Source organism: Lepidochelys olivacea (genome assembly GCF_965140295.1).
Source record: "Lepidochelys olivacea isolate rLepOli2 genome assembly, chromosome: 3".
Lineage (NCBI taxonomy): Eukaryota > Metazoa > Chordata > Testudines > Cheloniidae > Lepidochelys > Lepidochelys olivacea.
In genome coordinates this window covers 60,413,935-60,426,056 of record NC_140413.1, presented here as the reverse complement: position 1 = coordinate 60,426,056, position 12,122 = coordinate 60,413,935, and the positions used below count along the sequence as shown (strand labels likewise).

Genomic DNA, 12,122 nt, shown 5'->3' with positions numbered 1-12,122 from the left:
CCTACCCCTTCACCATAAGCTACTCAGGGCACGTCTACACTGAAAGCGGATGTGTGACTGTAGCCTGTGTAGAATACCTGAACTAGCTTTAATCTAGTTTGCTCCAGCACCGTAATGGAGGGTGAAGCCTGGGCTGTAGTACCGTAATAGTACAGCATGCACTCCAGCAAGCCAGCTGAGTACAACACAGGGAGCCTGGGTACATACTTGGAGGTAACTGGCCGATAAAGTTAGAGAGTTTAAGGCCAGAACTGTTTATCCAGTCTGACCTTCTACATACCACAGATTACCAACACCACCCAGCGCACATTAAACCCAACAACTGAAACGAGACCAAAGTATTAGAACCTACAGGAGACTAGACTATTGTGTTACAGGCAGAGAATGGGAGAGACCAAAGTTCACCAGCTGCAGAGGCCCCTGCAATGGCAAGGAAATGATTAAGTGAGAGATAGCCAGACAATCCTGGCAAGTAATCTGCACCCACACATTAGAGAGAAAGATGGGGAAATAAAACCCTGTCTTGCCAATCTGACCTTGGGGGAAATTTCTTCTTCATCCCTCAGTTAGACTCTGAGCAAGTGAGCAAGAATCAGCCAGCCAACCACCTTAGAAAGAGAATGCTTGGTGCCATTTCAGAGCCTTGGCCCACTGCATCCAAAGTTTATCTCCAACCATGGCCATCCCTGATGCTCCAGAGGAAGGAAATATTTTAAAAACCGAGAATACCTGGGGGAAAATACATTCCTGACTGCAGCAGGTGGCCAGCTGAAGCCCTGAAGCATGAGCTTTTATGAGCATAAATGGGAAGTGAGCTCCAGGGCTGTTGGGCCCTGCTCCCTACCATCACAAGCTACCCCATCTTACAATTACACTCAGATGTTTGTCCAGTTCTTGCTGAAAAATAATTAAGTTATTTGCCCCCTGCAACTCCTATTGGAAGGCTGTTCCAGACCCTCACCTCTCTGATGGTTAGAAACCTTCTATGTTCCAGCCAGAATTTATTCATGGTCAGTTTATATCCATAGTTTTTGTGCCAGCGTTGTCCTTTAGCTTACATAGCTCTTCACACTCCCTGGTATTTACCCCCCTTCTTGTATTTCTAAAGAGCAATCATATCCCCTCTCTGCCATCTTTTTGCTAGACTAAACAAGTCAAGCTCTTCCAGTCTCCTTTCAAGACAGGCCCTTCATTTCCTTGATCATCCTAGTATCTCTTCTCTGCACCTGTACCAGTCTGAATTCATCTTTCCTCAACATGCATGACCAGACCTGTACACACTATTCCAAATGAGGTCTTTGCAGTGCCTTTTATAAGGACATTAATACCTCTCTCCCTCTCTCTCTATTTGAAATGCCTCGCCTGGGATCCCACAATCGCATTTGCCTTTTTTATAGCCGCATCACACTGGCCCATAGTCATCCTGTGACTGACCCACACACCCAGGTCTCTTTCCTCCTCTGTCTCTTCCAGCTCATAAGCCCCCAGCTTACAGCAGAAATTCTTATTATTAGATCCTAAGCGCATGACCTTGCACTTTGCAGTATTTAATTCATCCCATTTTCATCCCACTTCTGTCACCCTTCAAGGGCATCCAGATCTTCCGGTCTCAAATTCCAGTCGTTCTCTGTATGGATGATGCCTACCAACTTGGTATCATCAAAAATAATTTCATTAAAACACTCCTACTTTTTGTATCAAGGTCTTTCATAAGAATATTGAATAAGATTGGTCCCAAGACTAATCCTTGAGGAATGCCACTAGTAACTTCCCTCAAGTCCTATAATTCACCTTTCAGCAAAACCCAGAGCCTTCTGCCCTTTAGCCAGTTCCTTATCCACTTTACAGTTCTTGTATTGATCCCCATCTTTCTAATGTAAGTAATAATTTCCCATGTGGTACCATGTCAAATACTTGATTGAAGTTCAAGTGTATTAAATCCACTGCACTTCCCTTATGTAAAAAATCAGGAGGAGAACATCAGGTTAGTCTAGCATGATCTGCCTTTGCTAAACCCATGTTGCATCATCATTCACTTCCATGGATTTAATTATTCTTTCCTTCTCTATTTGTTCTAAAGTTTTGCATACTATTGAGGTCAGACTAGCAGGTCTGTAATTGCCCGCATCACTTTTTTGCCCTTTCTCAAATATAGGTATGATGTTAGCTATCCGTCAGTCATGTGGTACTACTGCAAATAGAGTTATTAAAAATCCTTGCTGCTGGACTAGCAGTCTCATGTGCCAGTTCTTTCAGTATTCTGGATAGAAATTATTCCCTAACCATCCCCACTCCCGCTAATTTGACCATATCGAGCTCTTTAATTTTTTCTTCCACCACAGATGGACTAATTTCCATTTCTAGACACTCATTTCCATCGGAGGTACTGCCCTCATCCATATTATCATCCTTATTGAAAACTGAGACAAAGTATTCATTTAGGTTTTAAGCCACACCTAGATTATCTTTAATCTCCTTCCCACCCACTTTGCATAATGGCCCAACCTCATCCTTCCTTATTCTCTTTTTATTTATAGAACTGAAAAACCCTTGTTCTTTATTTTAATTTCCTGTTAAGAGCTAATTCAGCTTGACTTCTATCATATCCCACTTTATTCTTACATTTTTTTAATTAAGAAAATAACTTTCTTGCTGATTGAGCCTTTTTCCATTTCCTACTGGCTCTTTGCTTACTCCTTACAATAACCTTGTTGAGGTGGTTATTCATCTGGCTGTGGTTAGAGCCTTTCCTTACAAGTTTTTTTCCCTCTTGCTTGGAATGCAAATTTCAGGTGGTTTTTGTATAGTTGATATGAAGAAATTCCAAGCCTCCTCCACATTTAAGTCCTTGAGTTCTTCAGGTTGGTTGACGTCTTTAACTAAATCCCTTAATTTCGCAAAGTCTGCACTTTTGAAATAAAAAACAACAACCCTTGTTTTCATTATACTTCCATTTAATTTAAACCTAATTGACTCATGATCACTTGATCCAAGGTTATCTCCTATAACCAGCTCTGCTCTGATGTTCAGTGTTTACCAAAACTGAGTCTAAAATTGCATCACCTCTTATTGTGACAATTCTGTTGCCGCAGCTTAATTATTATTGGTACCCAATTTAGCTAGATTAAAGCTAGCCTGGATAGGTCTCCGCTTGCTACAATGACACCTCTGATTGCAACGTAGACATACTCAGGAGCAGAGTCACTCTGTGACTGATAGTCCAGCCTTCAGAAGGGAGTATACGGCACACAGCTCACTTCTCCCTACATGGGTGGCAATGGCAGATGCACCCACGCAGGGACACAGACCAAGGACCTGCAGGAGTTGGTCAAGAAATAACAATAGCTGAGCTGCTAATAGTGATAACAATAAAATTAAGTTCAGCATCCTCAAGGAAGGAAAGGTTCCAAAAACTAGTACAGAAACACTAAATTTTAGGAAGATTTCAGTAAAGTAAACTTACCCCAAAAGGGCCTAAAATCAAAATTAAAAGGAAATAAAATCCTTATATATGGAGGCTATGTAGGGAATAGTAGAAGATTATCAGAAGACATACATGTCTCTGAACAAAAAGAAACGCAGAATGACAAAACCAATATATTGGCCCATATTGCCAATACAGTTAACTTGAACAACCGCTCAAGCTTTGCCAATCAGATTAAAATTCTCAAGGATTTCTAAATCTAATCCTAATGAAGCCAATACAAGGAACATAAATTACCGCAACATTAAGAAGGAAATTGGGGGAAAGGGGTGCTAAGATTTTAATATAGATAACAAAAAGCAACTATAGCAGAAGAAGAAAGCCTATGAATTGGTCACTGAATCTGCTGGATCACCATATCTTTTAAAAAAGTAGCAGTTAAGAAAAATGAGGATATTTGTTTTGTCAGCGATGATTTAGTTGCATCAGTCTTCCCCATGGAGAATGCTGGTGACACAACACCAGAATCAGCACACACATAAGCTTGACTGGTCTTGTTCACATTGAGGACAAAATTGCATTTAACTTCATGGTAAGTTGTGTTGGTCAATACGTGTTTCTGGGGGCAGGGATCAGCATTCACGTCACATTCCCCCTCAGTACCCGGCCTGAGCCGGGGAAGATAATGATCCAATCAGTGGACTAAATTCAGTGATGAATCCTGGTCACGTACCACTTGAGGCAAGTGGCACATATGCTAAGACCACCACTTTTTTCTAACATGACATATTTGCCCAATATAGACATAGGCAAATGTGGACAAATGTTTCTCAAAGAATTAGAATCTCTCTCCCTGATTTCTTTTTCAGAGGTGCCCCTTAACTGTCCACATATATTTGTATTCTAAATGTAATACTCTTCTATTGTAAAGAAAGTATATGTAATTTCCGCATCCAACACATCCGATTGCCCAGCCATTGCTTATCTTCAGATAACTTAATGGAGGAACTAATTTGTTTATTTTCTTTTTAAAGAAATGCCCATCAATTTCTGTGGGCACTGGACAAAATATATAAACAACAAACAATTCAACACCTAAGTCTCCCCAAATCCACACACACCAGCTCTGACACACTAAGTGCAGAAGCAGATTCCACTGCCAAGATTTCCCAAGTGAGGAAATCCTACCTGCAGTCCCCAACCATTCAAACAAGGGGACTACAGTATAACCATATCTATGCATAGTGACAGGTTTCAGAGTAGCAGCCGTGTTAGTCTGTATCCGCAAAAAGAACAGGAGTACTTGTGGCACCTTAGAGACTAACAAATTTATTTGAGCCTAAGTTTTTGTGGGCTACAGCCCACTTCATCAGATGCATAGAATGGAACATATAGTAAGAAGATATATATACATACAGTTCAGCAGTTTCTCATTGGAGTCTCTCTCCTCTGCCATGTACATTGGCCAAACCTGACAGTCTCTACAAAAAAGAATAAATGAACACAAATCTGACATCAGGAATCATAACATTCAAAAACCAGTAGGAGAATGCTTCAACCTCTCTGGTCACTCAGTAACAGACTTAAAGGTGGCAATTTTGCAACAGAAAAGCTTCAAAACCAGACTCAAATGAGAAACTGAACTGGAATTAATTTGCAAACTAGATACCATTAACTTGGGCTTGAATAGAGACTGGGAGTGGCTGGGTCATTACACAAATTGAATCTATTTCCCCATGTTAAGTATCCTCACACCTTTTTGTCAACTGTCTGAAATGGGCCATCTTGATTGTCACTACAAAAGTCCTCCTTGTCTCCCGCCCCGCTGATAATAGCTCATCTTAATTAATTAGCCTCTTAGAGTTGGTATGGCAAGGTCCACCTTTTAATGTTCTCTGTATGTATATATATCTTCTTACTATATGTTCCATTCTATGCATCTGATGAAGTGGGCTGTAGGCCACGAAAGCTTATGTTCAAATAAATTTGTTAGTCTCTAAGGTGCCACAAGTACTCCTGTTCGTTTTGCATATCTATGTAGCTATGAGAGTATGGATGAGAAGTAATTTTTCAAATAATCAGGAAACAAGCCCTTTAGTGCTTTACAGATCAGTGTCAACATCTTTATTTGCACCTGAAAATAAAATAGGCACCAGTGCAGTTTTTCAAGAGACTGATGCAGTACATTCTCCTTCAGGTACATGAAACCATAGCGTGGGAAGATGTTATATTATATGCCAGCTTTAGGTTCTTAGGAGCCTTGAAGAGTCACCTGTAGAAAGCACCCAGTAATTCATGGGAAAGGTCACAATGATGTAGCAAAGTCCACACACAAGGAAAAACAAACAAATAAAATCATAAGCACCTTGCCAGACTCAGATAAAAATGGTGGTTTAAAATATCTGAAAATCAACAAGGAACAGGTGAGCCAAAAAAACCTCCCAAGTTATCAGTTTCAAAAAAATTACTGAAGAGAAAAATTTTCAGTAACTGGTGCTAACACCATCCATCATATTCTCTATGTGCTTCCCTCAGCTCATTTGCATTATCCACACTGACCTTCAGCCAGCTAATTTTCATTCATGTCTCTATCTTGGTGAACCACTAAAGCAAAAACCTTCATAATCTGAGTTTGATACAAGACAGACCTACATGTCATCTGAGTACCAAATGCATCACAGCCCAAATTGTCTCACTATCTTCCTCGGAATATATGTTGAATAGAATCAGTGACAGAATAAAAATCTGTGACACCGTACAGCACAGAACTTTTAGGGCCCACAACCCATTGCCCAACACCACTTTCTGGGATCTCTGTCAGAGGACACATGGAACTACCGAAGGGAACTGGTATTTAATTAATAGTAAATAAATAAATAAATTAATAATAAATATACCTATTCAAGCAAGGGCACACGACCAAATCAACTAAACCTAGTGGTCAACAGTATCACAGGCTACTGACAGTCCTCAAATAAACAGTATGGACATTTAACCTCTGTCCACTGCAAGGAGATCAGACATCAAAAAGGTTATTGCAATTTCTGTCCTATACCCAGGTTGAAAGCCAGAGTGGGAAGTATCAAGCAAATCAGAGGTCTCCAGATACTAGCAATGTTTCTTGTCACAGCCTAAAGAGAAAGTTTAAGAAAGGGACATAAACTGGTGAAATAATCAGCATCCAGAGATTATCAGGACTGATTCAATGACTGTTCCCTTGAAAGAAGAGCAATGCCCTCCTGTAAAGATACATTAATGATCTCAACTAGAGCTAGCCTGAACTTGACAAAAAACTAAACTTTGGCCAAAAAACAAAACAAAAAAAGTTTTTAAAAAAATGTTCACAATTATTAGTTATTCTAACCAGCTCTGATCTCATACACCACAGTAACCCCCAGCTGATTATTCTACTCATGAAAAGGCATGGGTCCAATACACAGGTTGCAGACCAAAGCTTCCCATCACATTTAGACCACCCAAAATTGAAAGAAAACTACCATCTCTAAATATATAGAACTGGCTCTGAAAAACCAAGGTATGAAGTCCGAATCCAATCAATTAAATCTTGTTCACAAAATTAGAAAAGTTTATACCTGAATCCCGCCAAACAAATACAGCCCAGATTCACCACACTGTCAACCATGAAAAAATAATTCTGCTGTCTGGGATTTAACTAAGCTTTTTTATACTCCCTTATATTAAGAAACAAGACACTTAAGATCCAATATATTGATGGCAGAAGACAAAAGTTGATCATAATGTCCTAAGCTATCCTGAAAGAGGGACACTGGCCAGAATATATTCACCAGCACATAATTCTCCATGGGAGGACTGATGGAATACATACTCTATTCTGATGGCAGAAAAGAGAAGTAGTAATGTCAAAGTACAGATGGAGGCTGGACAAAAATCACTTACAGCACCTCAGTCTCTAGGATATCCAAAATATGACCATTTTATGTGCAAAATCTGCCTGGGACAGTCAGAAGTGTTTGAGCCAAGCCAGAACAGTTGACATCTGCATGTCTGTTGAAGCATAATAAGGCTGGGCATCTCCACAGCAACAAGCTAGAAAAAACCCTCTATCCATACAGACAGGGTTTTGGCCTGAGCATGGGGAGATGACTAGGTGACCTCTCTAGGTCACTTCCAGCACTACATTTCTATGATTCTATAGCTTTCAGCAGAGGCGTAATCCTGTCTCACTGAAACAGAAACGGAACTACAGACCAGCACAATTTCCATATTAGCCACATCCTGACCACAGCTAAACTCCCATCCATGGGTCCCTTCCTGCCCTACTTGCACATAGTGGACAGTAACTTGTTTTTCTGTTTAATTCAAGATCACTTTTTGGGATACTAGTTTTGTGTAGATTAGTAGGGCAGGGCAGCAAACCAGTGTTTGAGGTGCCAAATGATCTCACTGCGGAGCTACAAATCCCCACTTTCCCTTTTTCTAGGTGAGTGGGGGAGATGAAAACATTTTCTACTCCGTGACACAAAACATGTAGAGCTAACCCTGCCTTAAGAGCATTCAGGACCTGCCATCCTATTTTAGTCACAGATTCTCTTTTAAGCCACGGGCAAGTCATTGTGACTCTGTTTCACATTTTTAGTAATATTTGTGTGCCTCAAAGAGTGCTGTAAGGTGTAGCTAATTTGTTTAGTAGACACCATTGTGACGCTCTGTACCTTGCGGAAAACACCCTGTACCCCCATGTTCATCCTTATATGATTGTGTGGTATCCAATGCAAAGTTTATTATGCCGGGTGTCTTTGGAAGGCTCATGATGCACTTGGTATTGCTGTTATAGTAATGTTATAAGTTGTAATTCCATGTATATAGTTATGAGGCTGAAAATGTGTCCTCATGACTTAAAACAAACCCAGGCAAAAATTCTCCAGGAGCAGGGGCCCAGGCAAAACTCTCCAAGACCAGAGGGGTAGTTCACACCTCATCAGGGCACGTATGGAACAAACCCAGCCCAGCCTCACAGGAACAAAGGACACTGGCCTAGGGAGCAGCAAAGGATCTGTTGGACCTTTGAAAGAGTCACCCCCTTTCCCTTGGTCAGTTTGGGACTATGATGAGGTAATGCTCACCTGACTCTGAAGTGGGGAGGGGCAAAACCAAGAGGGAAGAAAGAACATGATAAAAGGGAGAAACATTTGCTATGCACTCTCTCTTCCACCTCCATCTATAGACACCACCACCAAGCGACTTAAGCACTGATCAAAGAGGACAGCCTGGCTGAAGGGCAACGAGCCAGCCTATGGTGAGAAGCATCTAAGTTTGTAAGGGCACTGAAAGTGTTAAGATCAGCTTAGAATGCATTTTGCTTTTATTTCATTTGACCAAATCTAACTCGTTGTGCTTTGATTTATAATCACTTAAAATCTATCTTTTATACTTAATATATTTGTTTGGTTATTCTACCTGAAGCAATGCATTTGGTTTGAAGTGTTTCAGAGATGCCCCTTGGGATAACAAGCCTGGTATATCAATTTCTTTGTTAAACTGATGAACGCATACAAGCTTGCAACGTCCAGCGGGCATAACTGGGTTGTGTCTGGGACAGGGGAACAGGGAACCGTGGCCAATGGGAGCTTCAGGGGAGGTACCTGGAGGAGCGGCCAGGGCAACACACAGACCCCTGTGCTCCGCTTCCCCCAGGTCCCAGACGCTTCCTGAAGCAGAGCGGGGGCAGGGCAGGAGCCGCTCTAGGTAAATGCTGGGGTGGGCCACGGGGAGCTGGTGGGCCACAGAAAAGAACCCCGGGGTCCGCATGTGGCCTGCAGGCCGCATATTTGAGACCTGTGCTAGAGGCTGTGCGTGAACAGCCCGGGAGTGGGGGCTCTCACAGCGGAGCAGGGTAAGGCTGGGTCCCCGAGTCGAGGATTGGAGTGACCTAGCAGATCAGCGGTCCAGATAACACCAGGGGAATGTCACAACTATTAAACAAAAATCAGTAATTTCCAACAGTTACCACACAGCATTATCAAAACCGTAGTTTTTTCTTTTAAAAATGAAACCTGCTTGAAGTGACCTGAGTCTAAGGACCAATAAAAATCAATTGCTTCAGCAAAGGAGTGGAACAAAATCATACTCAGAAAGTTTGGAACAACACAGTCTCTTAAAACAGGATGTTTACTAAGTATTGTCTTGATGCAAGTTGCATGAAAATTGAAATACGAATTAACTAGGATAAGCATATGATAGTTGTTGGTAACAGCTTACTTTTCAATAACTATCACTGCAGTATTGCTCAACCCAAGTCTTCAAGAATCATGAGTTAAGTCCCGCACAAACATGAGCTAGCTTAAAAATGGTTAGATTTTAAAAATAAACACATTTTGGGCTCTTTATTTCCTTTCTGCGCTTTGAGTCTTTAGGGTTAATGTTTTCAAACTTTTGCCACAACCATGAGAGCTAGAATCTTTTTTTTTAAAGAGGAAATTTGCATGTAATCACATGACTCTAGGCGCTAGGGATTTAAGAAAACCCGCCAAATATTATGAGCCTTAAAATAAAATCATGAGCTGGAAGCACTGTATCTGTCCAGCTCTTTAAACATGCAGAGTACTGAAAAAATGTTGTTTTATTTTTTTATGGAAAAATCAAGTGCTTTAAAAGTGTCCCATCTTATGTCAGAGCTATCAATAGTCACAATTTGGATTGGAGGAACTGGAATACATCCAAGCTAGTGAGACTTGGTGGTTCATCACCCAGTTGCAACATAAGAGACTTTGAGGCTTATGACAACAGTGGCCCTTGAATGTTATCAGTTACTCTGCTCATTTTTATAGACCTTCTCTGGAGCCTTTTAGTTCTGCCATACCTGTCTTGAGATGGGGTGACGAACCCTGAATACAGTATTCAAAGTGAAGGTGCATAATTAATTTATTATAATCCCACTGTCATTTTTCACTCCTCTTCTGTACCCCCTTGACCTGCTTATTGACCAGATACTTTCAGTGAGCTGTCTACAACGACACCCACGTTACTCTACTCTCCTTCCCCTCCAGTTGTTTCATTCCTACTTGGTGTCCTCTGATGAGCCACGATTGGAGACAATTTGGGACAGTGATTTTTTGTTTAATTTAGAGCCTATTAATGTAAATCAGTGCAGTTACTATTTCTTCCCATGTGCATTATCTTGCAATGGTCTTTAATGGACTTCATTTGCCATCTTACCCAATTACATAGTTGAATTACCGATAATTGTACCAACACATTTTGCCACCTTCAATATGTACAAATTACTGCAGCACCCCACTGCTAACCTCTTTCCATATATCCTACTCTGATTTCTTTTATCCAGTTTTTAAACATATGATAACCTTTACCTCTCACCCCATGAATACTAATTTTCTATTTTATTTAGTTTGTAATCAAGATCCATGAGCCTTCCAATTTTTTCTTTCATAATTTTTATTTTAAATATAATAAATTAAGCTCTCTCCTCAGTCTAGATGGTGATTTTAAAAGTATAGTGACTGTGGGAAAGTCAAATCAAATACATTAGTTTTGCATGTTCAGAAGGAAGTGGGATTTGTGGTCACTTCAATGTTTTCTAGAAGCAAGTTTCATGATTGTGGGTAGCTGCTATGAAAGCTCCATCTCCTGCACTCAGGAATGTCACTCTTGAGATTGACTTCCAATTTTTCTAGTGTAACATTGCTATCACAGGCATTCATGGTTCCCTGGAATAAGTTAGCCCTGGTCTACACTAGTGGGGGAAATAGATCTAAGTTATGCAACTTCAGCTACGTGAATAACATAGCTGAAGTCGATGTATTTAGATCGATGTGCTTAGATCAACTGCTGCCGCTCCCCTGTCAACTCTGCTTGCGCCTCTCGCGGTGCTGGAGTACAGGAGTAGACGGGAGAGTGCTCAGGGATTGATTTATTTTATCTACACTAGACACGATAAATCAATCCCCGCTGGATCGATTGCTGCCTGCCAATCCGGCTGGTAGTGAAGACATACCCTAAATTCCTCCAGTAAACTGGGCAAATCCCACAGTGATCTTAGAATATCAGGACCAAACCTTGAATATGATTCTATATTCCATGGGGAAGCTTATGCAGAGAGCAGAGCACGAGGACAATGTGCTTTTAGCAGCCCATGTATTTTGGCAGGTGAACTGCAACATTCAGTACTAAACAGAGCTATTTGGGGATATAAAAAACCATAAGAATCAAGTCTAGAGATCAAAAATGCATGGGCCCAGATCAGAGTCTGATAGAATAGTGCAGACTTCTTTCTGCAGATAGACCAAAGCATTTTTACCAACCATAGTCATCGGCATTTATAACTGTAACAAAGAGTACAGAAAACCCCCAAGGTTGTGTACCATCTTGAAGATGAGATGACAGATTTCATCAACGGACAGTATGTTATTGATAGGAAATTTCTCAAAGCCCTTTCTCTCGCCGCATGCATAACCTCAAAGTGTGTCAAGTTCAGTTCCAGCTACTATTCTTTACACAAAGGCTGATGACTCCCTGGCAATGGAGCTGAGAAGCTCTCTCCCTCCCGATAAGAATTTGATGTTAAAAAGATACATAAGTTGGGTGTTGTCCAAATTCCCAGTACCTTTTATATGAATGACACCAAAGGCATTTGACAGTCCAAATAACTACAGTTCTCCTTCATTTTCTTTATTTCCTTCCAAATTTTTAATATACTAGT

At 40.8% G+C, this 12,122-nt stretch overlaps 1 protein-coding gene across 6 annotated transcripts in view; it reads right to left on the bottom strand.

The window, feature by feature from the left end:
* The window catches only part of MYO6 (myosin VI), a 179,364-nt gene that overhangs the window by 139,666 nt on the left and 27,576 nt on the right, over positions 1-12,122 (bottom strand). The window contains exon 1 of one of the 6 annotated variants that reach the window (XM_084624516.1): positions 4,841-4,905. The exons of the other annotated variants lie outside the window; for them this stretch is intronic. The gene's annotated coding sequence lies outside the window, so the exon portion shown is untranslated. Of the gene's footprint in view, positions 1-4,840; positions 4,906-12,122 lie in introns of those variants that run through there. 6 annotated transcript variants of the gene reach the window in all.